The sequence below is a fragment of the Pan paniscus genome, chromosome 4, assembly GCF_029289425.2.
Source record: "Pan paniscus chromosome 4, NHGRI_mPanPan1-v2.0_pri, whole genome shotgun sequence".
Taxonomy (NCBI): domain Eukaryota; kingdom Metazoa; phylum Chordata; class Mammalia; order Primates; family Hominidae; genus Pan; species Pan paniscus.
The window spans coordinates 104,071,721-104,086,999 of record NC_073253.2 but is presented as its reverse complement, the minus strand read 5'-3'; the positions used below and the strand labels follow the sequence as shown (position 1 = coordinate 104,086,999).

At 35.8% G+C, this 15,279-nt stretch overlaps 1 protein-coding gene across 14 annotated transcripts in view; it reads right to left on the bottom strand.

Moving 5' to 3' along the window:
• The window catches only part of FER (FER tyrosine kinase), a 451,402-nt gene that overhangs the window by 364,900 nt on the left and 71,223 nt on the right, over positions 1 to 15,279 (bottom strand). Inside the window, exon 1 of one of the 14 annotated variants that reach the window (XM_063604584.1) lies at positions 9,063 to 9,144. The exons of the other annotated variants lie outside the window; for them this stretch is intronic. The gene's annotated coding sequence lies outside the window, so the exon portion shown is untranslated. Of the gene's footprint in view, positions 1 to 9,062; positions 9,145 to 15,279 lie in introns of those variants that run through there. 14 annotated transcript variants of the gene reach the window in all.

The window sequence follows — 15,279 nt, the reverse complement described above, 5'->3', positions numbered from 1 at the left end:
ACTCAACCTCCCAGGCTCAAGTGATTCTCCCACTTCGGCTTTCCAAGGAGCTGTGACTACAGGCATGCACCACTATGTCCAGCTAATTATTTTGATTTTTAGTAGAGACAAGGTCTCACTATGTTGTTCAGGGTGGTCTTGAACTCCTGAGTTTGAGTGATCTTCCCACCTCAGCCTCCCAAAGTGCTGGGATTACGGGTGTGAGCCACCATGCACAGCCATAAATATTTTTTTTTAACACAGAATTAGGCAATATTATAATGTGATAGTGAAGAAAAAGTAAACAGGTCTATCTTCAACTGAAAAAATAACAGAAATAGCAGAGCAGCATGTAATGCAAATGAAACACTGACCTAAAAGGAATGGTCGAAAGTCACAAACAAAAAGATGTTTGGATGATATAATTCCTTGAATTAGCTGGGTGGGTGGGATATTTGTTAAAAGAGAGGAGAGTAAAATGTTAATAGGTGCTTAACAAAGAAACAAACAAAAGTAAAGCTACATTTCTATATTTGCAGTAAAACTGGAATATAGCACGTTGCAGATATAGCTCTTTGGTTACAGCATAGCAATGATTAGGACATAGATAAATTGTTATTAGGATAATTTGTGGAAGATAATTCTTTTTCTTTTTTTAAAAAAATAGAGACAGGGTCTCACCATGTTGCACAGGCTGGTCTCAAACTCCTGGCCTCAATCAATCATCCTGCCAGTCTCCCAAAGTGCTAAGATTACAGGCGTAAACTACTGCACCCAGCTGCAAGCTAATTCTTTGTAACTTAATAAACAAAATATTGTCGGCCACTTGAAGACCTTAAAATCGCTTCATTATACAGAAACCTGATTGCTAATAGTATTCCTTACAATTGAATTTTACCAGTAGGAAGTCACTGATGCTGAAAGTTATAGACAGGTTAAAAAATATTAAAAAGTAAAAATGCCTGAATTTTAATTTTAGAAAAGTTTAATCATAGGCAAATAACAATAATACAATCAGGAAAAAGCACTGTTAAAATTTGCAAAACGGAATATAAATATCATCATTATTGAAAAAAGAGCTACAAAACATTAAAGTGATAATAATTTAATTTTACTAGACTAGACAAAAATTCCACAGGATACCAACAAAAATGAAGAATGAGAGACTGACGGAAAGAAGTGTAAGTAACTTTTCAAATAGAAGAGTCAGAAGATAGCTTTAGTTCTTAAGTTTGTGTATCAAGAAGTATAAATTTGAGTTTATAATTCTTAAGTTTCTAAAGTTAACCAAGTGAAGGTTTTTAAATAAGCAGCCTATTTATACCTCCTGAATTATCAAAAGTGCTTTTTAAGGAAAGTTAACACTATCCATTTTAACAAAGGACAAAAAGTAAATAATAATTGAAAATAAGTACAAAATACAAATGAGGCCAGGAGCAGTGGCTCATATCTGTAATCCCAGTGTTTGGGGAGGCCAAGGTGGGAGGATTATTTGAGGCCAGGAGCTCGAGAGTAGCCTGGGCAATGTAGCAAGACAGTGTCTCTACAAAAAAAAATTTTTAATCAAAAATTTGAAAAGCTTTGTTTTTAAATTTAAACATTAGCTGGATATGGTGGCTTGTTTCTATAGTCCTAGCTACTCAGGAGGCTGAGGTGGGAAGATTCCCTTAAGCCCAGGAGTTTGAGGTTACAGTGAGCTATGACTTTGCCACTGCACTCCAGCCTGGGTGACAGAGCAAGAGCCTGTCTTGGGAAAAAAAAAAAAAAAAAAGATACTAACTCCATCTGTTAAATATTATATGAAAATGGGATAAACACTTATAAAAAGGAAAATATTATCAAATCAGAGAGGGGACAAAACTTCACCACATGCAATACGTATGAAACAGAAATAAAATATAGCACAACAACAAAAAGACAAGTGAAAACACCCCAGAAAAATATGAAAAACAAGACCCTGTAGTCACTATATTCAAATAATATAAAGTCAAATTCTAGGACAAAATATAAAACAAAGAAGAGCTTACTTAATTAAAGAAAAAAGGAAATAAAGTCGCTAAAATTAAGTCTAAGAAAAGAGAAATAACCATAGATTAATAATAACTTATGAGAACTTTGACAGGAAAATACTAAAGAATGGAAGAAATGGGTACTATTTTTTTCTTCTTTTGAAGAGAAATATAAAGTGCCAAGACTGACACTTCAAGATATAGGGTACGGATCATTTGATTGCTCACAGTTAGAAACCCAGCCCTTTATCTGTGCTGTCCCTTGCTAATTACCTTCTGATAGGGTTGAGGAATAGGAAGAAGGCTGGCAGGCTCTCACTCTTGCACTCTCTCTCCCTCTCCTGTTTCCTTTTAGCTTTTCCAAAAGTGTTGAAGATTTTCCCAAAATTAAAACCTGTCTATTGAACTACATGATGTAAGTTCCACTTTCCTGTTGGAATCCCAACTTTTACAAGTACGAAATTCAGAGACCAATAACCATGGAGTCCATGGTTGTCATAAACCAATTATGAATAACATACCTCTAATAAAGTGCAAAGCTCAAATGTTTTGCTATTGAATAATATCTAAATTGTTTGAATCAGTAAACTTTGGTGCTACTTAAATTGTCTCTAAGAATTGAGAATTAAAAAAAAAAAGTTTCTAAAACCACCATAACATTGAGAAACTGAGGCAGAACCCTGTGGAATCCCTGAATTGAGGAGACAGAGCTGGGAGTCTGCAAAGAACAAGGTGCTATGGAATAAAAACAAATACAACCTACCAAGACTGAATCATGAAGAAACAGAAATTCTGACTAGACTAAAACAGGCAGGGAGACTGAATCAGTAATCAAGCACTTCCCATCAAAAAGCCCAGACCTTTGTTTGATTCATTAGTGAATTCTACAATACATTTATAGAAGAATTGACATCAGTCCTTTTCAAACTACTCTAGAAAACTGAAAAGGAGGGAACACTTCCAAATTCATTCTATGAAGCCAGTATTACCCTGACAGCAAAGCCAGACAAAGACACTACAAGAAACAAGAACTGTCCAGGTGCAGAGGCTCATGCCTGTAATCCCAGCACTTTGGGAGGTTGAGGTGAGAGGACCGTTTCAGCCCAGGAGTTCAAGACCAGCCTGGGTAACACAGGAAGACACCATGTCTACAAAAAATAAAAATAAATTGGAAAAAAAGGAAAGAAAAATTACAAGCCAATATCCCTAATGAACACAGATGTAAAAATCCTCAATATAATTCTAGGGAACAAAATTGTATACATATTAAAAGGATCATATACCATGACCAAGTGGGCAAGTGGGATTTATCCCTGGGATGCAAGCATGGTTCAACATACACGAATCAATAATTTTGTATTTGACACATTATATTAACAGAATAATGAATAACTTTATATGATCGTGTCAATATATGCACAGAGTATTGGGCAAAATTCAACATCCTTTCATGATAAAAATTCTCAAGGAATCAAGTATAGAATCAATGTATCTCAACATAATAAAGGCTAGATATGGCAAGCTCACAGCTAACATAGTCAATGGTAAAAAACTGATAGCTTTTCCTCTAAAATCGGAAAAAAGAAAAGGATGCTCACTCTCACTTCCATTTAATGGCATACTAAAAGTCCTAGCCAGAGCAATTAGGCAATAAAAAGAAATTTTAAAAATCCAAATCAGAAAGAAAAGTATGACTGTCTACAATAGACAGGATCTTGTGTTGCGGGAAGTCAGGGACCCCAAACGGAGGAACTGGCTGAAGCCATGACAGAAGAACGTGGATTATGAAGATTTTATGGACATTTATTGGTTCCCCAAATTAATACTTTTGTAATTTCTTATGCCTGTCTTTACTGCAATCTCTAAACATAAATTGTAAAGATTTCGTGGACACTTATCACTTCCCCAATCAATACCCTTGTGATTTCCTATGCCTGTCTTTACTTTAATCTCTTAATCCTGTCAGTTGAGGAGGATGTATATCCTTCCAGGACCCTGTAATAATTGTGTTAACTACACAAATTGCACAGCATGTGTGTTTGAGCAATATGAAATGTGGGCACCCTGAAAAAAGAACAGGATAACAGCAATTGTTCAGGGAATAAGAGAGATAACCTTAAACTCTGACCGCCGGTGAGCCGGGCAGAACAGAGCCATATTTCTCTTCTTTCAAAAGCCCAAATGGGAGAAATATTGCTGAATTCTTTCTCTCAGCATGGAACGTCCCTCAGAAAGAGAATGCGCACCTAGGGGTAGGTCTCTGAACTGGCCCCCCCGGGGCGTACCTGTCTCTTATGGTTGAGACTGCAGGGGTGAAATAAACTCCAGTCTCCCATAGCGCTCCCAGGCTTATTAGGAAGAGGAAATTCCCACCTAATAAATTTTGGTCAGACCGGTTGATCTCAAAACTCTGTCTCCTGATAAGATGTTATCAATGACGGTGGTGCCCAAAACTTCATTAGCAATTTTAATTTCGCCTCCGTCCTGTGGTCCTGTGATCTCGCCCTGCCTCCACTTGCCTTGTGATATTCTATTACCCTGTTAAGTACTTTTTGTCTGTCACCCACACCTATTCGCACACTCCCTCCCCTTTTGAAACTCCCTAATAAAAACTTGCTGGTTTTTGTGGCTTGTGGGGCATCACAGATCCTACCAATGTGTGATGTCTCCCCTGGATGCCCAACTTTAAAATTTCTCTCTTTTGTACTCTGTCCTTTTATTTCTCAAGCCAGCCGACGCTTAGGAAAATAGAAAAGAACCTATGTGATTATCGGGGCAGGTCCCCCGATAATCTTGTATGTAGAAAACTGTGACTCTCCAATTTTAAAAAACTGAATTAATAAGTGAATTCTGTAAAATTGTAGGATTAAAAAATCAACATACAAAGATCAATAACATTTGTTTTTCTTTTTTCTTTTTTAAAATTTATTTCTTTTCCTGCCAGGAGTATAAAAACAATCAGTAACATTTCTATACAGTAACAACAAACTATCCAAAAAAGAAATTAGGAAAGCACTCCCAAATTAGCATCAAAAATAATACGATACATAGGAATAAATTTAACCAAGAAAGTGAAAGGTCTTTGCACTGAAAACTATAAGATATTGATGAAAGAAGTTGAAGAAGGCACAGATAAATGGAAAATATGCTTACGTTCATGAATTGAAAGAATGACCATTAAAATATCCATACCACCCAAAACAATCTACAGATTGAAAGCAATTCTATCAGAATTCCTAATTAAAATTTCAATGATAAAAAATGACATTAGAATTTTGAAATAGAAAAAAAAAAATCCTAAACCTCTTATGGAGCCATAAAATACCCTGAATGCTAAAGCAATCTTTACAAAGAATAAAGCTGGAGGCATCATACTTCCTTGTTCCAAACTATATTTCCAAAGGTATATTAATCAAAATAATATAATACTAGCATAAAAACAGATACATGGGCCAATGGAAGAATAGAGGGAGCACAGAAAAATAAACCCACACATATACAATCAACTCATCTTTGACAAGGGCACCAAGAATACACAATAGGGAAAAGATAGTCTCTTCAATAAACAGTGTTGGGAAAACTGGATATCCACATGTAAGAGAATGAAACTGGATCCCTATCTTAGACCATACACAAAAATCAACTCAAAAAGAACTAAAGACTTAAATATAAGACCTGAATCCATAAAACTCCTACAAGAAAAAACAAAGGAAAAGTTCCTTGACACTGCTGTTGGCAATGATTTTTTGAAGATGACACCAAAAGCACAGACAACAAAAGCAAAATTAAACAAGTGAGACTACACCAAACTAAAAAGCTTCTACACAGCAAAGGAAATAACCAAATAAAAAGGCAATCTAAAGAATGGGAAAAAATATTTGTAAATTATATATCTAATAAGGGAACTGATATAAATATGTAAGGAACTAACACAACTCAACAGCACACAGAAAAAAATAGCTCAGTTTTCAAAATCTGCAAAGGACCTGAGCAGATATTCTTCCAAAGAAGATACACAAATGACCAAAAGATATATGAAAAGGTGCTCAGTATCACTAATCATCAGGTAACTACAAATCAAAACCACAATGACCTATCACCTCACACCTATTAAGATGGCTATTATAAAAAAGACAAAAGATAAGTGTTGGCAAAGATGTGAAGAAAAGGAGCACTATACACTGTTGGTGGAAATGTAAATTAGGACACCCATTATGTAAAACATATCGAGGTTCCTCAAAAAATTAAAAATAGAACTGTTATATGATCTAACAAGCCCTCTTCTGGTTACATAGCCAAAGAAAACAAAATCAATACAACAAAAAGACACCTGTACTCTCATGTTCATTGTCATATTGCTACAGCTTGCATATTATTTGTTTGTCCCCACCAAAACTCATGTTAAAGTTTGATCCCCAGGCCAGGCACAGTGGTTCATGCCTGTAATCCCAGGACTTTGGGAGGCCAAGGGGGGCAGATCGCTTAAGGTCAGAAGTCCAAGCCTGGCCAACATAGTGAAATCCTGTCTCTACTAAAAATACAAAAATTAGCTGGCCATGGTGGCAGACCACCTGTGATCCCAGCTACTCAGGAGGCTGAGGCAGGAGAATCACTTGAACCCAAGAGGCAGAGGCTGCAGTGAGCCGAGATGGCGCCACTGCATTCCAGCCAGGAGGCTGAGGCAGGAGAATCACTTGAACCCAAGAGGCAGAGGCTGCAGTGAGCCGAGATGGCGCCACTGCATTCCAGCCTAGGCGACAGAACGAGACTCTGTCTCAAAAATAACATAACATAACATAACATAACATAACATAACATAACATAACATAAATAAAATAAAATAAATAAAATAAAATAAAATAAATAAAATAAAATAAAATAAAATAAAATAAAATAAAATTTGATCCCCAATGTGGTGGTATTGGTAGGTAGGGCCTAATGGAAGGTGTTTGGGTCATGAGGGCTGCTACTATGTGGGTGGCTTGGTGCCATTCTCGGAATAGTGAGTTCTCACTCTGGCAAGACTAGATTAGCTCTTGTAGCAATGGATTAGTTCCCACAAAAGTGGACTGCTATAAAGTCCCTGGATTTTCTCTCTTTGCATATGTCCACTTCCCTTTATTTTTCTCCCTGTGTTATGACACAGCACAATAGTTCTCACCGGAAGCCAGGGTGATGACCTTGAACTTCCCAGCCTACAGAACTATATGCTAAATAAACCTCTTTCTTTATAAAATGCCCAATATCAGGAATTCTATTATAGCAACAGAACTTGGACTAGGACAGGCATTATTCATAATAGGCAAGATACAGGAACAACCCTCAACAGATGAATGGATAAAGAAATTATAGTAAATAAAATGTGTGTGCGTGTGTATACACATATATAATGGAATATTATTCAATCATAAAAAAGAAGGAAATCCTGCCATTTTTGAGAACAGGGATTAATCTAGAGGGCATTATGCTAAGTGAAAAAGCCAGGCATAAAAAGACAAATATTGCATGATCTCACCCATATGTGGAATTTTAAAAAGTCAAATTCAGAAAAAGAGAATAGAATGATGATTGCCAGGGGATAGGGGTGAAGAAAATGGGGACATTTTGGTCAAAGGGAACAAAGTTTCAGTTATGCAGGATTAATAAGTCCTGAAGATCTAATGTACACCATGATAACTAGAGTTAATAATAATTTATTATACACTTTGAATTTGCTAAGAGAGTATGTATCTTAAGTGTTCTCCTCATGAAAAGAAATAATAACTATGTGAGGTGACAGATAAGTTAATTAACTTGATTGTGGTAATCATTATACAACATATATCAAAATATTACAAGGTATACCATAAATACATATAATTTTTCTTAAAAAATAAAATAATTATATTATAGAATTTAATAACAAAAATAATATGTGTGTACTTGGAAACCTCTAAGGAGACAGAGGGAGAGACAAGGAAAGTATTCAAAGAATAATGGCTAAAATTTTTCAAAATTGGATGAAAAATAAATACAGATCAAAGAAGCTCAATGAACCCAAGCATAAGAAGCATGAAAAAGGCAAGACTACCACTACCATATTTGTGTCAGCCTTGGGATATTAAAATTTTCATAGTGATAATATAATAATTTTCAAAAACTATTTACATATATGAAACTCCTTCAATGGTATAACTCATTGTAATGAGTTCTTGGATATCTTCATTTTTCTTATAACATTTAAAAATTTTCCCCTATAAATACAGCAGGAATTGACTAGTCTCTTTCCCTGGATCATTCATGTCTTGGTGTCCAGATTTATAAGCATGTTCCTATCTGGTGAAGGTTTTTAAAGAACCAAAGGACTAAGGTTACTTGATAAATCAGAGGAAGGTGAATCATCTGAGTTAAGTATGACCTTCAATGTCAGCAGAATTTCACTTTCTCTTGGTTAAAGCCTTTCTAACAATAGAAAGGTTGAAACTTTTAAGACCATGTTATTTTTTTGAGACGGAGTCTCACTCTATCACCCAGGCTGGAGTACAGTGGAGCAATCCTGGCTCACTATACTTTCCACCTCCTGGGTTCAAGTGATTCTCTTGCCTCAACCTCCCGAGTAGCTGGGATTACAGGCATGTGCCACCATGCTTGGCTAATTTTTGTATTTTTAGTAAATACAGGGTTTCACCATGTTGGCCAGGCTGGTCCCAAGTGATTCGCCCACCTTGGCTTCCCAAAGTGCTGGGATTACAGGTGTGAGCCACTGCACCTGGCCTAAGACTCTGTTATTTCAAGTATTTCAGATTCTCAGATCATCAAACACTAATATAATAAACAAAATGAATCCAAATGAAAGCAAAAATAATATGTGGACAAAGATTAAATATTTTTAAATAAAATCAATATAATCAAATTAAATAATTGGTTTCTAATAACTGGTACCAAAGATGCTGAGCTGCATTAGCTCAGTTACGGTCCAGTCTCAGAAGTTAGAGAACCACATGACTACCGGGATATTACTACTGGTATTAAAAAGGTAAATCTAAGTATCTAAACACAGATCAGGCCAGAAAAGAAATTAAGAAATTATATTACCTTTTCTTTCCCAATACTTTTCCAGCTTCTTGGTGCTCCTCAATTGCTTTTATTCCTCTTGGACTTAAGGGCCACCTTTCTTGTTCTTCTTCTGAAGAACAGTAACCAGAAAAATAACTGGCCATAGTCACCTTTATTCTTCAGAAGTAAATCGCCTAACCTCAGCAGTTTTCTCCTACCAAAAATTAAGCATTGAATAAAATACCTTCACAGTCCCTTTCAGTTCCAGCATCCTGTGATCTTTTCCTATTTATTAATAGCTACTTCCTTATTTAGTGCCATCCTCACAAACTCCTTGACTTTTATAGCTCACGTCCAGAGAAGATTCCTTTGTTGATCCAGCTCTAGTAGAGGACTGTTAAAACAATAATGGCCTATTTGGAAATTTTAAAGAGAAGAATGAACTATAGTTAGGATTCTGGGAGATTTTTATCTCTTCTTTAGCTCCTTTTTTTTATATTCCTGCTCTCCACTCTTTCCCATTCGCTTTCCATGTCCTAGACAAGCTGTTCTGTTATTTTCTATTTCCTGTAGTTCCAGATTATCCTTCATTGGCCCCATCAGCTCAATATTTTTTTAAAAAACAAAGTCCTCTCTTTCCTCCTCCAACCCAATCAACCTTTTCATCTACTGCCTTATCTATCTTTTTTCAAACTCCTCAAATAGACTTCTGGGGGAAAAAAATTAAAACTCAGTTCTTACTCCCAGAAGGTATAAACTAATCTATATACTCAAGATACTTCCTTCTTCTGAATCTCTATTTTTAAAAAATGCTTTTTTTCTCTCTCACATAGAATGAACAGGTGGAATTGATGGTCTCCATTAGTTCTTTCCAACCCGACTCCTATTAAAGCTAACTTTGCTTATCTAAATGAGAGAGACACTTTCTGCCTCTTTTACGTACTGGGGCTTCACTTATTAATATTACCAACCTCTTGCACCCTCGCAGCAGGCCTTCTCTTATTTACTCATTTTATCAACACTATGAAGAAAATATCTTCATCTTATAAATGTGGAGTTTGAATGTCAGATAAATTAATCTGCCTAAAGTCACACACCTAAATAATGGAAGAGCTCACATTCAAATACAAAACTAATTCTTAATGTGTTACACCTGACACAACCTGATGCTTGGCGGGAGCAGTGTGGGAACCTAAAGGTCTTAATATCTAAAAACTACTTTAAGAATAACTACCTAGCCAGGTGCAGTGGGACATGCCTATAATCCCAGCACTTTGGAATTACAGGCTGAGGCAGGAGGATCACTTGAGCCCAAAAGTTCAAGACAAGCGTGGGCAAAAGAGTCAGATCCCGGCTCTAAAAATTAAAAAAAAAAAAACAAAAATAGCTGAGCATGGTGGTGCACACCTGCAGTCCCTGCTACTCGGGAGGCTGAGGTGAGAGGATCACTTAAGCCCAGGAGTTAAAGGCTACAGTGAGCTATGAGCACACCACTGCACTCCAGCCTAAGCGACAGAGCTAGACCCTGTTTCTAAAAATAAAAAAGAATAACTATCTAGGTTAAACTAAGGAGAATATTATTAAACTGTACATAGTAATCTTTAATTTCTATTTAGTACTTAATCATTAAATTAGAAGTGAAGAGCCATAGGAAAAGCTATCTACTCCTTTAGGCTACCTACTTTGTAGTATGAGCACATCTAAAAAGAAGTCCTTCTAGGGCAAGATTAGTGAGTCACTCTTGATATGACATGCTCTGTGAGAAGCTATGGATATGAAAATGAAAGAGGCCTCTCACTGTAACTGCCTTTCTAACTAAAGTAATGACCCATCTCTCAAATCTCCCTAAACAGAACAATTAAATAAAATTATCATCTTATCTAACCGCCCCAATATCTCACTGGATAATTAGAAATAGGACTACTTTGACACAGTGAAAAAGACAGCACACATTTCCCAATGCCCCAGAAAAACAAATTATTAATTTGAGATTTTAAAATTTTAGAACATTTTTCAGAATTCTGAGTTGTATATTAATATTAATATTATTAAAAATATTGCTTTTACCTGAAATGTAAAATGTGATTTCAAAAGATTTATTCTTTTTATCTTTTTTTTTTTTTTTTTTTTTTTTTGGAGAAAGTCTTGCTCTGTCACCCCGGTTAGAGTGCAGTGGCACAATCACGGCTCACAGAAGCCTTGACTTCCCGGGCTTAGGTGATTCTCCCACCTCAGCATCCTGAGCAGCTGGGACCACAGGCATACACCGCACACCATCATGCCCAACTAATTTTCTTTTTGTATTTTTTGTAGAGATGGGATTTCACCATGATGTCCAGGCTGGTCTAGAACTCCTGAGCTCAAGCAATCCACCCGCCTTGGCCTCCCAAAGTGCTAATATTACAGGCGTCAGCTACCGCATATGGCCAATTTTCTAAATTCTTAAATGTGATTCTTTGGCAGTGTTGTTTTGTGACCAAAAATAAAATGGTTCCAAGAAATAAACATATCACCTATTTCATAATAAAAAGGAGGAATAATAATTCAATTTACAGAAATTTTATTCTCATCTACCCCAAAAACGAGATCATTGCATACATTAAATAGCATCTCAGGCTTCTAAAATAATTAACATAAACCCTACAATGCCTTTTATGCTTAGGAAGCCTATAGAGGTAAATAGTACCAGTTATACTAAGATTAATACATGATATAAAGAAAGTAAACTCTGCATGCAACTTTTGAAAAAGAGAAAACTACACATAAGGGGAAAATACATATCTTTTAGAAATGCATATTAGTCCTTTCTTGCCCTCTAAATTTGAACTAACAGCTGTGTAGTGAGGTAAATCAGTATTCCATAAACAGGTAGTAATTTAAGTGCTCTGAGTTTATTATACCAAAAGTATTTATTCTACAACACGGGATTAAAGAACAAACTACTACTGGAGCTATAATTATACTAAAACATTGAAAATAAATCACGAAGATGACTCAAGCTTGAAAAATACCTAAATAATAGTTGTTATAAATAGCTTTTCACTCAGACTACACCTCCAACTACTTGTTTGCTTTCTTTTTGCTTGAATTTTTTTAAATACAACATAAAAATTCCATGAAGAATGCATAGTCTGTACACTACACAATAACTCAAAATAAATGGTTCTGTGAAACAACAGTTTTTATTGTGAGTTTGCCCATTACATAAGAAGAATGTTTTTGGAGTCTCTGTGTCTTTATGGAATATAGAAATCCAGAAGACAACTCCTTAAATTCCCCTAAAGATGAAGTTTTCAAAGATTCAATCGCAAGTTCAAAGGAAATTTTAGATACTTCCCATTCATAAGAGCCTCTCTTCATTTTCTTCAAAGCTTCATGGTTTCCCTGGACTAGTGGTTCACAACTCTGGCTGCAATAAGAAGCAACTGCAAGCTTTTTTTTTTTTTTTTTTTTTTTTTGGAGACAGTGTCTTGCTCTGTTGCCCAGGATGGAGTGCAGTGGCATGATCTCTGCTAACTGCAACCTCTGCCTCCTGGGCTAAAGTGATCCTCCCACCTCAGCTTCCCAAGTAGCTGGGACTACAGGACCAGGCCACCATGCTCAGCTAATTTTCTTTTATTTTTGGTAGAGATGGGATTTTGCCATGTTGCCCAGGCTGATCTTGAACTCCTGCGCTCAAGTGATCTGCCCACCTCAGCCTCCCAGAGTGCTGGATTACAGGCGTGAGCCACCATGCCCAGTCCAACAACTGCAAACTTTTTAAAAATACCAATTATTGGCTCTAAGGCCATAGATTCTTATTTAACAGGCTTTGGATGGGTTCTATACATCAGTACTTTAAAGCTCCACAACTAATTCTAATGTATAAGCTCTACTGTAACAAAATATTTTTGTGCCTAACAACCACGAGATTGTACAAAATTACAAAATAAAAACCACAGGGCTTATGGACAAATGGGGTTAAAGGCATAATACTCGAGAAACTAATCAGGGACACATTTTTTAAAAACAGAAACCTAACAGAAAAAACTTTGCACAGTTTTACACATATTAAACGTTAAGAAGCACATGACTACTATATTAACATGGCACTTCATTTTGAAAAGACCTGAAGTTTGCTTGTCAAAGTCGATTTCAGAAAGGTTGCAACTTGCGAATTCTGTAAAGGGGAGAGTTATTCAAAATTTGACAGAAAGTTGAAATGCCACATGTGGATGAGTGTGGCTCACAACAAAAAGGTAAATGAAGGTAGCCAGTAAAGGACTGAAGTGTGTGTCTACTATGTATTCCTACGCAGCATGGTTAAGCTAGTTACAGTTTTCTGCGTTCACCTAGTGCTTCTTCAGGTTTCAGACATAAACAAATGCAAAATTAACGTTAAGCTCAAATCGTTCCTAATATGTCAATTGTGTGGGAATAAACTCATGGTTTCTTTTTTGATAGATTAAAGCATGTGTGTATATATGTGTGGTGTGTGTGTGTTTGGGGGGGCGGTGGTGTAGTTAGTTAGTTACTTAGTTAAGACAGGGTCTTGCTATGTTACCCAGACTGGTCTTCAATTTGTGGCCTCAGGTCATCCTCTCATTAACCAAATTTTTAAATGTTGAAATGATTTCAACCAAGATTTCAATGTTTTCAAATCCGGTGGTATAGCAGAAGTGGCTCTATAGCCAGGCTTAAAAATTACTGCTTTAAAAATATATATAGTTGAAACCCTAGTTACAGGCTCAAGTTACATTATATATGTATTATGTGACTACTAAATAATCAGACTGATTCATCAAAAAGCATTTTTCATTACTTTTTATTCCTATGTGGTATATGTAACATCACCAATATTTCAATTCACTTCATGTTTAAAAGGTAAGGCAATACTTCCTTTTAAATACCTTGCATCATTTGAAGATTGTATTTATCACTGTACTATTTCAGAAGTTGACTGTATGCAGACAGATATAATTTTACATAAAGAAGAAGACACAAAGTAAAATTCATCTTCAGCACAGAAAACAGGTCCTAACAATACAATAGCTGTTAAACATATGAAAGATGTTTAATTTCACTCTTTTTAGAGAAATATAAAAGCACCCTAGATATCATTTCTTACCTATCAGAATAATAAAAATACAAAAGTCTGAGAACAAACTCTGTTACCCAGATTAAGTAGAAGCTAACATCCTCCTATGTTTCTGCTGGATATGCAAAATGATACAAGATCCACAGAGGAAATTTATAGAAATATAAATTTATATTTATATTGGCAATATATAACAAAAATATATAATATAACAGGTACATTTACATTTTGGCCTGGAAATCTCATTTCCAAAAATTCAGCGTGAAGACACCCATGTTACAAAAATACACCTATTCGAAGTTATCCATTGCAGCATTATTTGTAATTGCAAATACTGTGAAACCTAAAATTCCATATATAGTAAATTGGTTCAATGTTCAGATATTTTCTCCACTAAAAGAAACCAGGACTCCTAGGAAAAAGGGTTTATTCCAGGAATGTAGAAAGCAACATTCAAGATGAGATTGGAATATCTTCTTATGCCAAAAAGTAAACAAGTGCTCAGAGAATGAAGAAAAAATAGAAACCAGGTAGTTGGGGGAAAAAGATAGCTACCTAGGTCTCCATCTCCTACTATTTCCTCCAATAGGAATACAAACGAACAAAAAAAGAATAGAAAACCACACAAGAAACATGCCCTCAGGATTAAAGACAGAATGTACACACTTCAAAATAACTATAAATAACAGAGGCATTCGAACCAGAGTGATTCCATCTTGAGTGAGGGCTAGGAAAAAGGAGGCTGCGACTTGCTGAGCTGCATGCCCAGAAAGTTAGGTATTGTTAGCCTCTAGATGTTTATGGTTAAGGGAACAGATTGATAATGTTTACTAAACAGATCCAGCCTTAGGAGTGTCCTAATACCCCGATGATATCTTGAGAACAGAAGCATTCCTAATTTTGCTTTAAAGATAATAACATCAATTCTTGCAAAATATAGTAATTAAGAAAAGTAATCCTTTATCACAAACCCTTGTAACAGAGCACATCTCCCCATGATCTGTTTTTATCCTGTATACAAACAAGTATTGTACCTAGGGTGGACACATTTCTCCTCTTACTTTCAGGAACGCCTTCCCCTGTGTATGGAGTAGCTGTACTTTCACCACTTTACTTTCTTAATAAACCTGCTTTTGCTTTGCACTGTGGACCTGTTCTGAATTATTTCTTGCGCGACAT